The sequence below is a fragment of the Scyliorhinus torazame genome, chromosome 7 (genome assembly GCF_047496885.1).
Source record: "Scyliorhinus torazame isolate Kashiwa2021f chromosome 7, sScyTor2.1, whole genome shotgun sequence".
Taxonomy (NCBI): domain Eukaryota; kingdom Metazoa; phylum Chordata; class Chondrichthyes; order Carcharhiniformes; family Scyliorhinidae; genus Scyliorhinus; species Scyliorhinus torazame.
This window is the reverse complement of record NC_092713.1, coordinates 44386224-44398807: the sequence shown is the minus strand read 5'-3', so window position 1 is coordinate 44398807 and position 12584 is coordinate 44386224.

The window sequence follows — 12584 nt, the reverse complement described above, 5'->3', positions numbered from 1 at the left end:
TTGGGGTGTGGGGGGCTTGAGGAACCCCCGACAGGTGAGTTAGGTTGTTGGGAGGGTCCAGAGGTCGCGTGGTGGGTGGGGGGGGGGGGGGGGGGGGGGGGGGGGGGGGGGAGATCAGGGCGCCATTTTGCCTTCCTGCACTGGGGAGTTCCACTCACCGAAACTCCTCCGTGCAGGAAATTACGCTAAAGTGCAGCCTTGGACGGCTTTCCCTAAGTGCCTGGAAATTAAATAGAGTGTCGTTTGATCATGGGGCAGCGCCGTAAATGACCCCGCTAGTCCCACGGAGAACAGATTCTGGGTCTTTTTTGGATAAATCGCGCCCAGTATCTGTGTGGGTTTGCACATTCTCACCGTTTTTGCATGGGTTTCTTCCGGGTGCTCCAGTTTCTTCCCAAAGTCCAAAGATGTGCGGGTTAGGTGAATTGGACATGCTAAATTCCCCTTAGTGTTCAGGGGTGTGCATGTTAGATCACGGGGTTACAAAGATAGGGCGAGGTGGACGAGAGAGTGGACATCTGGTAAAGTGCTCTTTCAGACGGTTGATGCAGACTTAATGGGTCGAATGGTCTCCTTCTGCACTGTAGGGATTCTATTATCATCGAGCATCTGGAACCTTCTGGAACATTTTCCTCGCATTCTTGGGGCTGTCATTGCATATCTTTGACTGCTGGGTGATGGGAGTTGAGCTCCCGATACTGTAATGGATTAGCTGATTTACACAAGTGCCCGCAGTTGAGGAATGGTCACTATTTCATGTGGCTCCTCCCCCTAGCTGGAGGACATGGTTGTTTGATCCTCTTGTAGCTCCTGAGCCCCTTTACCTGCATTTTCCAGTGATGGAACTATTTTGATGGCTTTTTAAAAATCCAGGTTTGGTTCAGTCAATGTTTGTTTATTCCGTGTACTAATCTGTCACACAACATTTCATTCAGGGATGGTCCAAATTCACAACGTTCAGCCAATTTTCATAATCTTGCAACCCCCGGGATGCTCCCTGTTGTGTTAAAACGGTATCTCTTGAACTTAACAGGGCTTCGTATCATAGTGTTTTTTTACCAATGCTACTAACTCGTTAAAAGTCTTCGAGTCAGGGGCATCTAGATAGGTCAGACATTTTATCATGCTGAATGTCGGGCCCCTTCATGCTGTCAGTAAGATCACTTCCTATTTCTCATCTCCTTCAATATTATTATAGCCCTGAATAAGTAACGTTTACATCATAGGGTTCATGTTTATCAAAGAGAGGCATTCAACAGAATTCTCCGTTGGCGGGATCCTCCGGTCTGCCGGCAGTGAACCCACACTCGCGGGTTTCCCGTTGGTGTCGGGTGGCCACAATGCAAAACCCCATTGGCAGACTGCGTGAACAGAGGATCCCGCTGTCGGTGGGGGTGTGCTGCACTGGAAAATGCAGCTGGCGGACCGAAAAATCCGGCAAATTATTTTTATTACCGGAAAAGCCCCTTGTTCTCGACAATGAAGGTTGCGTGGAGAAAAAAAAATTATTTACTCCTAGACACTATTGTAATAATCTCTCCAAAGTTTTCTTCGAACACCTACCCTATTATTTATCTCACGTATGTCATGATATTCAAACACACACATCATGATAGAAAGACCAACAGACCAATTAGCACACATAACACGACAGCCAATCACAGACAAGAGCAGACAGAGTAGAAGACAAGAAACACGACACCTGGTGGACAGTCCATCTGGAGACAAGGACAAGGACAGGACCTGATTAACAAGACACTCAGACAGTCACCACGTGCTGAGTAACAAGACAGATCTGTAAATAACAAGTTGGAATAAAACTGCGTTGTACCAATCGCAACCGTGTTAGTTCATCTGTACATCAGAGCACCCGACACCACATGATACCAGTGAGTGGATCGATACCTGCCGGCAAATCTGCCATCCTGAGCCATGGCCACCCACAACAAACCGCAGCCGTTGCAAGTCGCTGGGAACCTGGGCACCAATTGGAAGCTCTTCAAGCAGCGATTTGAACCGTTCATGCGAGCCAACGAAAAACAGGGTGCCTCGGATGAAACAAAGATTGCCATGCTCCTCACTACCGCAGGTCAGCACGCCATTGATGTATACAACTCCTTGGTGTTCGCGGAAGACGAGAACAAATCTAAATATGACACGGTCCTCCTCAAGCTCGACCAGCACTTCAACGTTGAGGTATATCTTTCAGCAACGCCTGCAAGGTAAGGATGAGAGTTTTCAACCCTTTCTGACGCACCTCCATATACTCGCGCAATCCTGCGGTTACGGCACCACCTCAGAGTCCATGATCCGGGACCAGATCGTTTTTGGCGTTGCCTCCAGTGGCCTACACCAGCAGCTTCTGAAAATTAAAGGCCTGACCTTAGCATCTGCAGTGGAAGCCTGTGTCCTGCATGAAAATGCGACCAGCCGCTTTGCCCAATTTCAGGCGACCGAATCGGCACGGAGGGGGACCCAAGCGATCGAATCGGCAAGCCAGGCCGCCCACAAGGCCGAACGCATCCAGGGACTCGAGTTTCTCCCGGCCCGCGGCCCGGACGAGGGTGGCCGTTTTGCGCGCTTTTTGAGGTCTCCCGCGTTTGTGCGCGCCAAAACTAACGGCAACATCGAGGGACGCACTGCGCAGGCGCGCCCGACGCAAGACCGAACTGCACATGCGCAGTGGCGTAACGAACGCCATGACGTCATGACGTGCGGCAACTGTGGAGCTGCACATTTAAAAGGGCAATGTCCTGCAAAAAACCGACAATGCCTACGCTGTGGCAGGATGGGCCACTACGCTGCCTACTGTTGAGCGGTTCAACCGATGGATCCTCCACATCTCCGACAACCTCGCAGACATGTGCGAACCATCCAGCCTCCACATCAGGCCATCCAACCCAACGACACAGATGACCAAGACGCCTTCCGGGTTGCGGTCATTGATGTCATTGAACCGGGTCAACACCATCAATCCGGCCGATGAATGGAGTGCCACCCTGACGGTCAACCGATCGCCGATCACTTTCCGCCTGGACACTGGCGCCTCTGCCAACCTCATAGCATGGTCAGCATTCTATGCCATGAAGGTCAGACCACCTATCCAGCCATCCCGGTGCAAGATGGTCGACTACAACAGGAACGTTATCCCGGCCATGGGATCCTGCCAGCTCCAGGTGACACACAGAACACACATGGCCACACTCTCGTTCGAAATAGTTGGCTCATCGAAGGACTCCTTGCTGGGCGCAAAGGCATGTAAGGCTCTCCACCTTGTACAATGAATTCTGTCTCTCTCTCCAGACGACACATCTGACTTCCCGGATGCTGAGTTCAACGCACAGCTCCAATCGCTCCTCGCCCACAACCAGGAGGCATTCGAAGGCATGGGAACACTGCCATACACATACCGAATTCGCCTCAAACCGGACGCCATCCCGGTCGTTCACGCACCTCGCAGGGTTCCTGCGCCACTTAAAGACCGCCTCAAGCTGCAGCTGCAGGATCTCCAGGACCAAGAGGTCCTATCCAGGGTCACGGAGCACACGCCATGGGTCAGCTCCATGGTGTGTGTCAAGAAGCCCTCTGGCGAGCTCCGCATCTGTATAGACCCCAAAGACCTCAATAATAATATTATGAGGGAACATTATCCCATACCTAAACGGGAGGAGATCACCAGTGAAATGGCCCAAGCTAAGATATTCACCAAACTGGATGCTTCTAAAGGGTTTTGGCAGATCCAACTGGACCCGTCCAGCCGAAAGCTATGCACCTTTAACACCCCTTTCGGCAGATTCTGCTACAACCGAATGCCATTTGGCATCATCTCGGCATCCGAGGTCTTCCACAGAATCATGGAGCAGATGATGGAAGGCATCGAAAGGGTGCGCGTATATGTGGACGATGTCATCATCTGGTCCACCACACCGCAGGAGCACATACATCGTCTCCAACGCGTTTTTGCCCGCATACGGGAAAACGGCCTGCGCCTCAACCGAGCCAAGTGCGCCTTTGGCCAGACCGAATTGAAGTTCCTGGGGGACCACATCTCCCGGTCAGGGGTCCGTCCGGTTGCAGACAAGGTGAGCGCCATCACAGCCATGCCGCGGCCGGCCGACAAGAAGGCTGTCCTACGATTCCTTGGCATGGTCAACTTCCTAGGGAAATTCATTCCCAACCTTGCCTCCCACGCAACGGCTCTGCGCCATCTTGTAAAAAAATCTACAGAGTTCCAGTGGCAACATACACACCAGCTGAAATGGGAGGAGCTCAAACACAAACTTACCACGGCACCAGTGTTGCCGTTCTTCGACACGTCTCGTCCCACCGAAATCTCAACTGATGCCAGCCAATCCGGCATTGGAGCTGTGCCCTGCAGAGGGATGACACGTCGTCATGGGCCACGGTTGCCTGTGCATCACGGGCTATGACCCCCACAGAGCAGCGCTACGCGCAAATCGAAAAAGAATGCCTGGGCTTGCTAACTGGTTTGGACAAGTTCCACGATTATGTATATGGTCTTCCACGATTCACGGTCGAAACTGAGCACCGCCCCCTGGTCAACATAATAAACAAGGACCTGAATGACATGACCCCTCGCCTCCAGCGCATCCTACTTAAACTCAGGAGGTATGACTTCCAACTGGTCTACACTGCAGGGAAGGACCTCATCGTGGCGGATGCCCTATCCAGAGCAGTGAGCACGCCGCCAGATGCGGAGGGGTTCGTATGTCAGGTCGGGGCACAGGTGGCCTTGACAGCGGCAAATCTGCCAGCTGACGACTCCAGTCTGGCCCACATACGCACAGAGACAGCGGTCGACCCCCTTTTACAGCGAGTGATGCGCCACATGACAGGAGGATGGCTCAAAGGGCAGTGCCCGCAGTTCTATAATGTACGGGGTGACCTACCCATCATTGATGGGATCCTTCTGAAGCTAGACAGGATTGTCATTCCGCACAGTATGCGCCAGCTGGTTCTCAATCAAATACACGAAGGCCACTTGGGGGTCGAGAAGTGCAGACGGAGGGCCCGAGAGGCGGTATACTGGCCGGGCATCAGTGACGATATTGCCAACATGGTGCTCAACTGCACAACCTGCCAAAGGTTTCAGCCGGCGCAACCTCCTGGGACGCTTCTGCCCCATGAGCTGGTGACTTCCCCCTGGGCGAAGGTGGGTGTCGACCTATTTCACGCGCTTGGCATGGACTATGTTATCATAGTGGACTACTTCTCCAATTACCCAGAAGTCATACGCCTACACGATCTGACGTCGTCTGCTGTCATCAGGGCCTGCAAAGACACCTTTGCTCGCCACGGCATTCCGATGACTGTCATGTCGGACAATGGGCCTTGTTTTGCCAGCCATGAATGGTCGTCCTTTGCGGCCTCGTATGGCTTCACACACGTGACGTCCAGCCCTCTGCATCCCCAGTCCAATGGAAAGGCGGAGAAATGCGTTCACATTGCCAAGCGGCTTCTCTGCAAGGCTGCTGCTGCCGGATTGGACTTTCACCTCGCCCTGCTGGCCTATCGCTCGGCCCCGCTAGCCACGGGTCTCTCGCCAGCACAGCTGCTGATGGGGCGCACCCTCAGAACCACTGTGCCTTCCATCCTGGCACCAACAACAGACCATGCTCCGGTACTGCATAAGATGCAACTGCAGCGTGATCGCCAGAAGAGATCATACGACACAAAGGCAACCGATCTTCCCCCCCTGGCCCCTGGAGACAAAGTCCGCATTCATCTACCAGACGGTGGCTGGTCAGCACCTGCCGAAGTTCTCCGACGCGTGGCTCCCCGCTCGTTCCTGGTACGCATGCCGGATGGATCTGTGCGTAGGCGCAATCGGCGAGCCCTTCGCCTACTTCCACGCTCGCAACGGAACCATACACAGATGCCGTGTCCTCCACTGGTTCCTGATAGCGACTTTGTGGAGCTGCCATATACCATGCCCCTTCTGTCGCCACCCGTGGCCAGGCTCGCACCTCAGCCGGTGGTTCTCGACCCACCCTTGAGGCGGTTAACCCGAATTCATCGCCCACCTACTAGACTGGACTTATGAGACTGTTCTCACGTCAAAGTTTAACAACTATTGTATTGTAACATGTTACTGTTTATCCGTTCCAGATCTCGTTTGACCGGACCACACTTCAAAGTTTTTCTTCTTTTGTTATGGTACAACCTCGTTAGCATGCCACACCTGACATCGCCCCATGGATATAGTTACGCCACATGTACATGCTGTAAATATCATGCACACACACCTTTAGCTACACTCAGGACACATTCATATTTATAACCACGTAGGCACATATATCTTGTAAAAAAGGGGGGATGTCATGATATTCAAACACACACATCATGATAGATAGACCAACAGACCAATTAGCACACATAACACGACAGCCAATCACAGACAAGAGCAGACAGAGTAGAAGACAAGAAACACGACACCTGGTGGACAGTCCATCTGGAGACAAGGACAAGGACAGGACCTGATTAACAAGTCACTCAGACATTCACCACGTGCTGAGTAACAAGACAGATCTGTAAATAACAAGTTGGAATAAAACTGCGTTGTACCAATCGCAACCGTGTTAGTTCATCTGTACATCAGAGCACCCAACACCACAACGTAAAAGGCCACAACTGTGCACAAGTCAAAGCCCAGCGACCTACAAAATACCGGCCCGGGTTGAAGCAGCGGGATTTAAACTCCCACTGCTCGTTTCCCATTGGGCGATTTATGACCATCTATTGATGAACCCACATGTCCTTTGTGACCATAATAACATTTTACACCCAAAAATTAACCAAAGCAAGAGGAGATTGGATCAGTTAAAATCCCTTGGGCGGGATTCCCCATCCCGCCGCACCCGTTTTCGGGTAAGGCACCCCCGCCGGCAGCGGGATCCTCCATCCTGGCAGCCGGCCAATGAGGTTTCCCATTGTGGGCACCCCACGCTGTCGGGAAATCCACGGGCATGGGTGCGCTGCCAGCGAAATGGAGGATCACGCCAACGGACAATCCAGCTCCTTATTTTTGAAATGCTATTCTATCATTGACACAACTTATTCAACTAGTTTATCTCTTTTGGTCGACTTACAACTCATTTTACAATATGTGTGCACAACTGTATGAACCACGCTGTGCTAGTTATGAAACAATTGCTCACTTTTTACATGTTGTGAAGGACGCAGGGCACATGAACTCTACAGGTTAGTTGCCAGCTATTTTCAGCTGTATTTTATCTTATTCATGGATTGGATTTAGATTGGATTTGTTTATTGTCATGTGTATGGAGGTAGAGTGAGAAGAATATATCTGCGAACAGTTCAAACAGATCATTTAGTACATGAAAATAAAATAAAATAAAAATAAAATACACAAGGTACACAATGTAAATACATAGACACCGGGTGAAGCATACAGGAGTGTAGTATTAATCAGGTAAATCCATAAGAGGGCCGTTTAGGAGTCTGGGAACAGCGGGGAAGAAGCTGTTTTTGAATCTGTTTGTGTGTGTTCTCAGACTTTTGTATCTCCTGCCCGAGGGAAGAAGTTGGAAGAGTGAGTATGCCGGGTGGGAGGGACCTTGATTATGCTGCCCGCTTTCCCCAGGCAGCGGGAGGTGTAGATGGAGTCAATGGATGGGAGGCAAGTTCGTGTGATGGACTGGGCGGGATTAGCGGGGTCATTTACGGTGCTGCCCCACGGACGAACAACACTTTATTTAATTTCCAAGCACGGGGGGAAAGCCCTCCTAGGCTGCACTTTAGCGTCATTTCCTGCACGGAGGTGTTCTGGTGAGTGGAACCCCTCCGTGCAGGAAGACATAATGGTGCCCTGATCTCCCGATCCCCCCCCACCCCCCTCCTCCCCACGTGCCGCCGGCGCCACCTCCGGACCCTCCCAACAACCTAACTCACCTGTTTGGGGTTCTTCGAGCCCCCCACACCCCAACTCATACCAGCAGGTCACCCCTGGGCCCGGTGCTAGGGTAGCACATGGGTGGCACTGCCAGGGTGCCCAGGTTGCACCAGCAGTACCAACCTGTCCAGAGACTGACCACCTTGCCTCAGATCATCTAGGAGACCGCGCCAAGTGCCATTCTGCCAGGTCCCCATTTGCGAGGCTGATAGATGCCGGGTGCTGGTTATTTATATTGCTATTGCCTTTGAACCTAGTGGCCATTTAAGAGCCAACCACATTGCAGCTGAAGTCATACGTTGGCCAGACCAGATAAGAGTGGTAGATTTCCTTACTAGATGGATTTTGGTTTCCTGGTCATCATTAGACTTTTTAATTCCAGATGTTTAATGAATTCAAACTCCACCATCCACCGCAGCGGGATTCAAACCCAGGTCCCCAGAGCATTACGCTGAGCCTCTGGAATGCGAGTCCAGTGACAATACCATTACACCACCGCCTGCACATAGGTTTCCATTGGACCACACCACTGTTAAAACCCTTTCACTGGAGAAAGGTTTCCCTAGCTTGAGCAGGATCTTGCTATTCTGAGTAAAGGAGCTAGGATCATGCTCAGATATGCCTCTCATAAAGAGAAGAATTTTGCAATAATCGGGTCTGAGTGCACAAGAAATTTAAATCCAGTCCATATCAATCAATAGACACAGCTGCACAGCTATGGCTCCGTTTGTCAGTTGAGTTTCTTGGCCAATTTGTGGCACTAAGTACAATAATCACAGTTTATTATCCATCTGTTGCATCTGCTTTGTAAGATATTACACTACAAGCTTTAAATTAGCCTTGGGTCAGATAGCATCACAACAAACAAATCTGTGGATAATAAGCTAGTTTACTAGAGCACATTAGATGAGCACCTAACTGATGATGTGGCAGAATAATTTGATGTGACAAGCATGCCAGGAAGCTGTTTAAGGGATATTCAGTGATAATATCATTGCCGGATATTATTCAGCAAAATGATTCCACAATTAACGGAATGATTTGTTTAAAAAGGTTGACGCTGTGCATTTTCCAGAACCCATTTCCGATTTCTGGGTATGACGGCAAGTGGTACTACAGTTCTTCAATGGGATTGGAAAGTTATGGTTGGACCTTCATTGCTACAAATAGTAATCGTGTCATTTTGGCTCTTGTAGTCATTGTTGCGTGTTGAATGCGATTATTTTATAATGGCTGTTAATGATATGACCACCGATTTATTGTGTTCTCCAGACACACTCGAAGTAGTGCCTAGTAGAATGGAGAAGCATGATTATCAAGATTCATGACAATTCTTTTTCATGCTCAGAGATGTCACTAAGGATTTGGGGGCCTCAGCAAGTCCGCCATTGTGTTGTCCTTATCCAGTATGCCACTTTCCATTTCTGCTATTCCTTCACTCCATCCTTTTACATGTAAAGTTCTAAGCACTTTCTTGTAATGGAATCGTTCCTGAAAGACGGGACAGTAACAATGTCAAAATAGCATAAGGAACAATATTAAGGTACAAATAATTAAATATCCCAATCTCCAGAAGGTTTTTTAAGATACTTGCTTACTTGATATCTGCTACAAGTCATGGGAATAGGGCTTGAGGTTGTAGTTTGTTTCTTTTAAATGGTACCATATTTACGAAAATGCAACTTTGATAAAAACATGTGATGATGCTAACCCTCGACAAAGTCATTTCTAGCAATTGGAAGATGCATCATATTTTTTAAAATACAGCACGCCTCTGTTGGCAAACAAATCATGATTCAGAAACTATCATCATTATTTTATTCTCTCCTAATTCTCATCATTTAAGAGGTTTGATACAGGCTCACATCTACGGCGATAACTGGGAAGCAGCGATAGATGTGCCTTTGCATTGTGACCAATGATTTCAGGTCTAACTCTACATAATCCTGCAGAGGCAAAAAAGAAAAGCCGAGAATTTGCAGTCAACGGCAAAAGAATGATACTGGCCATTGGTCCAATGGGGAGCTTTCCAGAAAGCTTTTGAGGGATTTTGAGCAAAGACTTGTTCTAATCCGGCATCTTATCCGGTGTGATGCCCTTTTAAGGGGATCTGTGGGGTCAGTGAGCAGGGCAAGAAACACCCATGTTCTTTAGCCAATCAGATTGAAAAATCTTCACTGAGACATGCAGAGTTTAAACAAGGAAGTATAAAGATGGAAGTTAAAATTAGATTTAAATCATCTACAGAAAGTGAAATAAAAAATTAGGATTACGAGAGAGAACGATAAAAGGGACATGCAAAAAAAGTACAAACATTTATATATTTAATAAATCTCCAACACTTATTAATTTCTGGACAATTGGGACTCCATGCTTGTAAAATGATATGTTGAAGGTCCAAGTGGTTGCCTGGCAGTAATCATCACGTGTTGTCATGTTACAAATTAAGTTTGCTCCTCTATGCACCAGCCCGGCCTTTTTTGTTGCCATTTGTGGGGAACAAGTGGCCAGATGCCCCATGGACAAGATTGTTACAGTGCATCCCGTGGAAGAGTGGGTTTGCTTTGATAGCAACACCCAGATTCCCATGTTGAACTGTGCCCGTGAGGACTCTGGAATGTGTGGTCAGATTCATTCCACAATGACGGTGAGTCTCATCATTATTACCGACACAAAGTCCGGACAATTGAAATGAAATGACTGATTAGAAATAATGGATGTGACCTCTGGTAGCACTAAAATACAACATGACTGTCTTGATTGACTTACCAGTGGTCTACAGCATCGTGTTCAGACGGCTTATTACATGGACCACTATAAGCTGCTTATTAACATTCACCACCAGTCCCCAGCTGACCTTCCACGTTTTTGCTTTCCTTTATGAGAGCAGCATGCCAGTGACCATCGGTTCAAGTTGGGAAATTAAATAGAGAGCTATTTAGGCAAGTCAGAAAGGTCTGTAGGAAATTGTCATGCGATAATCATACAGGATTGCTAATACACTGGGCAGAAGCAACCAGAAGCGATGAATGTAAGTACGAGTAATTTAATGGAGGTTGTTTAATAAAACATATAAAGCAGAGCACTAGAGCAGATGTAATATTCAATATTGTTTTAGGAGTTCATCAGAACTGACTGGTGTCCTGTAAGTAGATGAAGATTTGGGCTGTAGTAGTCTTTCGATTCGATGTTTTGTTGAAGGCTATGCCGAGAGATAACAAAATAGAGATGTGCAATTTAAGAAGCTCATATTTTGAAGGCATAATTAAATCTCTTAAGAACGATTAAGTTAAAAGCTGCATGGAAAAAACTAAGGCTGCAGAAGAAAAATGAGAAGCGTATAGAACTTTTAATGCACCCTCTTTAACTGGATTCATCCCGAGTTAACATGGCTAATTTGTTCTTATAAAGCAACCTGCATGTCAGTAACTGATGATGCCTGCCCACAACACATGATATTACAATAGCAATTTGCTGGAAATCTGAAATGAAAGCTAAAATTCTGGAAATATTCAGCAGGCCGAGTATCTCCGGGGAGAGAAACAGAGTTAACAAGCTGGATTTCCTCTGCAGCTCTCAGGATCCCACCGTTAGGCTCGAATCGGTGTCAGAAGCCTACACTGTGAGGGTGTGGTCACTCATCTGTGATTTTCCCCAAATTGCTCAAATAATAGCCAGAGGTCAATCAGGTTCAACATCCAATAATGATGGCAGGCAAGCTCTCGAAGCTGGAGGGCCAATCCGAGGCCTTCAGTTTGAAAACATCAATAGGATAGCAAGCGATGCATCCTGTCTCCAAGTTTAATTTTTTTTTTAAACAAAAAAGATTGTCATTGTGGGGAGAGAATCTCTCCAGAGGGCGGCCTGCAGCTGCTGCGCAGGCATATGGGAGGGCATCTAAGACTGCCTGGATTGCTGACCATCCAGTTTCCCATTGGGGGGTCCCCCTCCAGGCAGCTGCATTGATCCCCCTGCCACTTGAGGGGACCAAGATGCTGAATGGAAAATCCCAGTCTACCTACGACCATAGCTAATGAATTGGCTTCCATAGATAATTAACCGAAATGTGAGGGGTGGAAACTTGTGGAGGAGTTATGGGAGTCTCATCACCTCTTTTTGGGAAGACCCACTACTTCATCTGACAATCGGCACATAAGAGGCCAGCAGTAGGCCTTCCCTCCGGATGAAGGCCTCAGGAGGGGAAGACCCACTCGCCGATAGCTGCGGTGCCAGTGGGAAAGCAATGGCTGCTCACCACTCTCCCCACCCTCCCACCCACCTCCTTCCTATGACCCCCATGGCAGCACAGTGGTTAGCACTGTTGCTTCAGAGCTCCAGGGTCCCAGGTACGATTCTCAGCTTGGGTCACTGGCTGTGCGGAGTCTGCACGTTCTCCCCCTGTTTGCGTGGGTTTCCCCCGGGTGCTCCGATTTCCTCCCACAGTCCAAAGATGTGCAGGTTAGCTGGATTGACCATGCTAAACTGTCCCTTGGTATCCAAAAAGATTAGGTGAACGTTACATGATTACTGGGTTCTCTTCCCAAGGGCCAGTGCAGGCTCAATGGGCCGAATGGCCTCCTTCTGCACTGTACGTTCTATGATCTATAAACCTGATGTCTCTGATCAAGGAGGGAGGAGGGACCCAGACACA